Source organism: Symsagittifera roscoffensis, chromosome 2, assembly GCF_963678635.1.
Source record: "Symsagittifera roscoffensis chromosome 2, txSymRosc1.1, whole genome shotgun sequence".
In the NCBI taxonomy this organism is placed as follows: Eukaryota; Metazoa; Xenacoelomorpha; order Acoela; family Convolutidae; genus Symsagittifera; species Symsagittifera roscoffensis.
In genome coordinates, this window is record NC_087063.1 from 18606218 (window position 1) to 18613323 (window position 7106).

Sequence of the window (7106 nt, forward strand, 5' to 3'; positions counted from 1 at the left end):
GTTTGTATGATTTCTCCAGCCATTTTTTTTGAGGAAAAAACAAGCGAAAATTGATGATGCGTTTTCAATTTCACCCACTATAGATTTCAAGTGGCCTGGCGAGACCACCTCTTTAAGTTAATCTTTGATTTTGTTACGTCAAAAATGCGGAACGACATTTCTTTTGCGTACCGATTTCTATGAAATGAGAGAAACGTATAGATGCTATTTTTTGCTAGTGATGGCTGTCAGTGTATCTCAAGGCATTTTCGCCAGCATAAAACTGATTGGGCATCGATTGAACATAGTTATTATCCTAGAAGTATTAAGCTGAATGGCTTAGCTCGTTTTCTAAAAACCAGTAACGCAGCTTAACAATTTAAAAATAGGATAAGCGTAACTTCATTGCAGTAAGTTTTTTAGAATTTGTTGGCTACAATTATGTTTTTGACCTCAGATAAATTAAAACCAGGTTGTGAAATATCTTTTACGAAATCCGAAGCGTAATTTGTAAAATTTTGAACCATGTTAGTGAAATTTAGTTAGTTCAGTTCTGGTGTTAAAACTCTGCTTGATTATATCCGCTCTTATACTTAAGTTTTTCCCACTAATGTAGAAAATTTATTTTAAAAAATTCAACTACGTTCCTTTAAGTACAGAACAAGTTTTTGACAATTATTCTCACAAGATTCTAGCCCACAGCCTATGTTTATTTAATTTATCCAGGCGTTTTTACAATACGCCTTTCAGTGGGTGACAAACCGGCGAACCAGGCTGCCACGGTATGAATTTTAACAAAGTTTCTTCTAATAATGAGAAAACCTTTCTCAGAAAATGACTGTTTGTTGATCAGTTGTAAGCAGAACATCCTGATAAATGTCAACAAACATTTTGGCTTGATATGTTTGCAATGGTTTTTTATTCAGTATTGGAAAATTGGTACCCGGAGAAATTGAAGAGTTGATTTTATTTTGGTCAAAATGTTTCAGAGGGAGACAAAACGGTGCGCCAGGTTGCCACGGTGTAAATTTTTACAAAGTTTGTTTGCAAGTATTTCATATTTTAATAAATTGTGTGGACATTCGAACGTTTTGTTGAAAATCCAAATTTAGAGTTAGGTTGCCTAAATGGAACTGCTCTTTGACTAAAAGATATTTTTATTTGCCTTTGACATTTCAATATAATGTACAGACTAAATTTTTAAATTGAGCATGCAAAATTTAGTCCTTTCAGTTTAGGTCACATAAAAAATATCAGACAAAGAGCAGTGCCATTTAGCAACCGAATCACAAACCTGGATTTTTAACAAATAGTTAGAATATCTATGCAATTTACCACAGAGAAAAATACTTGCAAAAAATCTTTTAAAATTTTTACCGTAGCCACCTGGTTCAACGGTTTGTCACCCACTGAAAAACTTTTGAAGAGCCAAAATCAGCTATTCAATTTCCACGGGTATTTTGTTCCAATACTGAATAAAAAATCATAAAACTATATCAAGCCAAAAAAAAGAAATAATTGTTTCTTGAAACATCAATTTGTCAATCTCGACTTCAAAAAGTCAGATATTCGTTGAAATTGGAACTAATAGTTATCATTTTGCTTGTTCTCATTCTACTTTTGTAGCTAAATTGTAGAACTCTCTTCTTTTTATCTTTGTTTTTGTTTCAGGTTTAATTGACCTTTGTCTGTTAAAGGCAGCACGTATGTGCTACATCAGTGGATATGTCGCAGCTTTAGCTACTATAGCTCTGACAATTGTTCTAAAATTTAAAGACAATCGCTGTTGTGCTCTATCTGCCATGGTTGTATCCTAAGTTTCGAAATGATGTGATTATTAACTCTATGAATAAAGCGTCAGGATGCTCTGCAAGATGGACATTTTTTTTCTCTGCCACACTTTCTATTTTGGTCAATTTGAATGAAAAAGTCTCAAAAAGGGAACTTTGGAGTAGAATAAGTATGTGAAAAGCTTAAGAGTAATGAACATAGAAAGTAGCCTTATATAGGTCTTGCTGGTTTTTTTTTCAGTGAAAAGTCTTAAAAATTGTTCACGCTCAGTTTTGATTTTTCGCGGCTTTCTTTTAACTTCAGTGAATTCCATTGTTGAAAGGAACGCAAACTCCACTATCAAACGGCAACAGTGTAAAGGTCATGAAAAACGTGATCGACTTCTAAAATCGAAATTGGAAATTAATTATCAGATTATCCAGTGAAATAATGGTTGTACGTATTGATCCAGTTTTCACGAAAAAGTGTGCATCGTAAATTGTTCTAGAAATTCAAAGAGCTTTAAAGCCATCTTTTTGTTTTCTTCGAAGTTCAAAAGTTGAAAATTTTTGAAAAAACAAGTTACACCTAAAAACAAATTACACAAGTTTTTGAATTTAAAGTTTCACTTATTGACTCAGTTTTCTAAAATTGGGTTAAATTTTTGACAAAAAAACTGTTCATCATAAATAGTTCTACAAATTCAAAGAGCTTTAAGGCCATCTATTTTTTTCTTAGAAATTCAAAAGTTGAAGGTTTTTGAAAAGCCAGTCGGTTTTTTTTAATTTCCTTGCGTTCCTTACTCTTTTTCAACTGTCCGTTGGCTATGTTTTTAAAAAGATTTTAGTGTCTTTCAACTGTCTTTATCAAACCAGTACTCTCGCACAGATAACTTTTGATTTTTTCATCATAACTTTCAATGTATTCAGCAACGGAGAGCTCAAAGATACTATTTAGTCGACCATAAAAAAGTCAACAACATTTTTGGCAATTTTTTGAAAATCCTAGATTTAACTCTGCAGCACTATCCGCCTTTCTGATTAAATGAATAACGCAATTTTAACCGTAAAGACACGTAATATGGCATCTTTTGCCATAGTTTTCTGGTTTCGAGTTTTATGACTTGTTTTCTTTGAGACCATAAGCTGAGACCGATTACTTATCATTTCACAACTTAGATTGTATCCTGCTTCAATTGGGTTTGTCTCGTATTGGCCAATATTCTTTTTACGGATTGCTTTACCCTTACAAAAAAGAAGATCACTCTAGGATGGTCTCTGATTGGACCATGGTGTGGACTTATCTTCACTACTGCGGCTTTCGCTCTCTCACTGGGATTGTTTGTGAAGTTCTATCGCGGACAAGAAGGAGAAAAATGCGCTCAAGAAGAAGAAAAACTTAGGCAAAGCACGCTTTAGTCTTGAAATTGAGTGCGCGTAGTTAAAAAAAATCAGTATTGTTACATTTTATTTCAAGTACACTTTCGGTCAATTTTTCATAAATTTGATTCTTTGCCTATGATTTTTATTTTTTTTGTAGGTTCTAATGTAGTTTGACAAGTTTTGTTAAAAAATCTCAATTAACTTTTGAATAGATGTCGATCGTCTTCTAATCACAACCCAAAAAGTAGTGGTCACCCTGCTTTAACTACGCGCATTGATTGTCTCAAGTTTTGTTTACTTATAACTTTGAAATTGTTTGATTAGATCTGTTAACTCTATTGTTCAAATTGAATTTTTTCGCTCTGTCAATGAATGTTTTCAAACGAAGTGATTTTCAATTATTTAGATCTTGTTTTTTTTTCGCTTTTTTCAGAATAAACGTCAGAAAAATTCGAGCTCAAATGTTTTTTTTTTGGTGATTAGTTTTTGATTCAAGTTAGAGTACTACAATCAAGTTAGGGTGCTATATTGAGAAAAATTTTACTTTTTTTTTGCTAAACAGAAGTGGCATTAAGGGTGGCGTGTCACGGAACCGAATACCCGGATAGCAGAAAAATAAATTCGTTCCCGGATAGCCGAAAAATAAGTTCGTTCCCGGATAGCCGAAAAATATATTCGTTCTCGGATAGCCGAACTCTTTTTTGCTCCCTCAGCCGTTGAATAGTACAATAACCATATCATTACTTTATAAAAACATACTATATAACCGACAAGTACTATTCAACACAAACTTTTGTCCTTTTTTCTTATCTGGGGTTATCCATTCTACCGGTAGAAAAACAAATATGGGTCCACAAAGTTATGATGTAATTTTTTTTTGTGGTTGAGAGAGTAATTCCCAAACCCCCCACCTCCACACTCCCTGTTTGAAGAAGTTATTCCCCTTTTAAGCCATTCTTTTGTAGATACGATGGGGGCATTTATTTATTAACTATATCCGGAAAAACCGGACGTTTGTTGTTAGGACGAAATTAGCCGGACTAAATCATGCTTTTTGTTTAAATCATTTAGAGTAGACGTATCAGCCAATCAAATCTCTTTCAGATTTTTTGGAATTCGTTTGCAATCAGGCTGGTGCGTACCCACGGAGCCGCATTCCCGGATAGCCGAAAAAAACCAAATACCTCCGTTTGAATTTAAAGTAAATTAAAAAAGGCTTTTTCTTCGAGATTAAATTTGGACTGTGGCGAAAATGCAAAAAAGGCTTTTGCGGTGCTTACAAGTCTGATGATGGTTGGTTATTTTGAAACTAACTTTTTTATTTGTTTGAAGGACTCTTTTTTATTAAGAAACAATAAAACGGATCTTTCCTACTGTTCATTCTTTGTTTTGCTGTAATTAGAATCACTGGAAACTGTTAGTATATGGTTGAAGTTTGCACTAATGGACAAAATTAAGCGGAAATTGAGGTGTTCACTCTCTAAAATGCTTGTTTTCAATGTCTTTTTTAGACAAAAATTTCGAATACCAGCGAAAATTTCACATTAACCCAGAGCAAATCATTAGAGCTACCATCTACGAAACTATCAATCGTCGGTTTAAAAAATTTTTCGGGCCTGGAAATACCAGCTTTTTTTTCCGTTAGAAAAGTAACAAATGGCGTCCAGAAAAACTTTCACACGGATGATTTCCATTTTCTCGCCGATAATGTTTCAGAACATTTTTACTCCGCTTATTCAGAAAGAGATCACTAATCGCTGCTACATTTAGTATAGATGAAGAAAACTTCAGACCCGGATTACATAGGTAAGTGCTTGAAACCAATAATTGATAGTTTCATACATGGTAGCTCCGATGATTTGCTCTGAATCTATGTAAGGATTTTGCTGATAATCGAAGTAAGTTCTGTCCAAACTGACATTGAAAACATTTTTTTTGTAGAGCAAAAACTTGATTATGCGCTTAATTTTATTGTCCACTAGTGTACTTTGAGACCATACTCCTGAACGAGTACCCTTGCACTCAATTGATTCTGCGAACTCGTTTGGGCCCGTTAAAAGCCTTGTATGAAAATACGGTCACCAAAAAAACTACTCATGTTCTCAAATAGAAGTAAAATTTTCTGGTAACCCGCACCGAAGTTTTATGGATAAAAATCTTTTTAACGGATTTCTGTTGAGTAATCGATTATTGTGGCAAATTTGAACAACATTATAGATTTTCAATCCATCACATTCTTTTTTTCTAAAAAAACTATTCAAATTCAATATAATCTGTTTGAATCCATTTTGTGCAAAACAATTGCCTTTTTTGTACATTAAATCCATGAAAATGAATTAATTTTTTGATGAGTTTTTTTCTAGTGTTTGCCGCTTTCTTCAAAACTCGAGTGCGAACGAACATTTTTTCTTTTATGTTCATCTTTCACAATTCCATCCTCTCTTTGTCCCCTCGCTGCGCTCCTGCTACCCTCAAAACCATTAACCCTCATAACCCCCTTGACGTTCCTCATCGCCCGCCTCTATGAAAGTCAGCAAAACTTTTACATAGACCAATAGCAAATGATAAGAGCGACCCTATATGAAATAGTCAAAATATGCCGGGATATGGCCCTTTCTGGCACTTTCTAACCCGGATTTTTTTGGTAGGTCTTCATATTGATAATTTCATTGAGGGTAGTTCTTATCTTTTGCTATTGGTCTATATAAAAGTTTGAATGAAATTCGACTTGAATGTTGTCCAAAATGGCTATCGAAAAAAGGCATTTTAGAAAGTTTAACCTAAATTTCCCCTTAATTTTGTCCCTAACTAGTGTATAACGCTTTTTAAATAAGGAAAAAAATGAAATTTATTTAAAGAACAAGGTATCTAACTCAAGCATAAAATTAATAAGAATAAAAAAAGATTACAGAAAGATTTGATAAAAATTGATTATAACTCATTGTAATCGTTTATAATGGATTATATTTCTTTCGATAAAGTATTTTGCTTTAATGATTTGCTTTAATGTTTGATGACTTGCCTAGAATTTAACTTTGAGCATGGCATGTAATAAACTTGGCTCAATTTCTGAATTATTGTAAATACCCCAAACCTTTCACAGTTCCAGAAAATATTTGTCTTATTCAAGTCTATAAACAAAAAATAACTGATGGACAAGCAAAATCCATACATTTTATTTTTGGATCACAACTGGGGTTTACTGGTGAACTTCAGGCTTAATTTTCTTCCAAGTTTATAAGAAAACTCATTTTGGAAAGGAAACAAATGATGATTAGGGGCTGAAATGTGATCAAATTTAATTCAAAAATTTTAGTTTGTATGATTTCTCCAGCCATTTTTTTGAGGAAAAAGCAAGCGAAAATTGATGATGCGTTTTCGAATTCACCCACTATAGATTTCAAGTGGCCTGGTGAGACCACCTCTTTAAGTTAATCTTTGATTTTGTTACGTCGAAAATTGCGGAACGACATTTCTTTTGAGTACCGATTTCTATGAAATGAGAGAAACGTATAGAAGCTATTTTTTGCTAGTGATGGCTGGCAGTGTATCTCAAGTGAAACACACGGATTCGAGAGTAAGTACAAAAACTTGCCTTCTTTAACTGACAAGATCTTTAATGAGTTCAAAGAACTATTCACTAGAGTAGGGAAAATACCTTACGATCGCAAATTAACACATTTCTACTCACAATTCAAATCAGTACAATCTAAAGGGAGAATATTCCCTCTTCACTTACTCGCGGGGGTGAACGAAGAATTCAAAAGAATGGAGACCGAAGACCGTATAATAAAATTCGAAAAATGCGACAAAGGTTGCTTCATCAGCCCAATTGTAATTACTTGAAAAAAGGAGGCTTTAGACTCCAATTTATTAAACGACCAAATTTTTGAAAACAAGTACCAAATGCCGAACATACATGAACTCATAGATAATGTAGCCCTATAAATCTCAGAAAAACTCTACGAGCGAGTC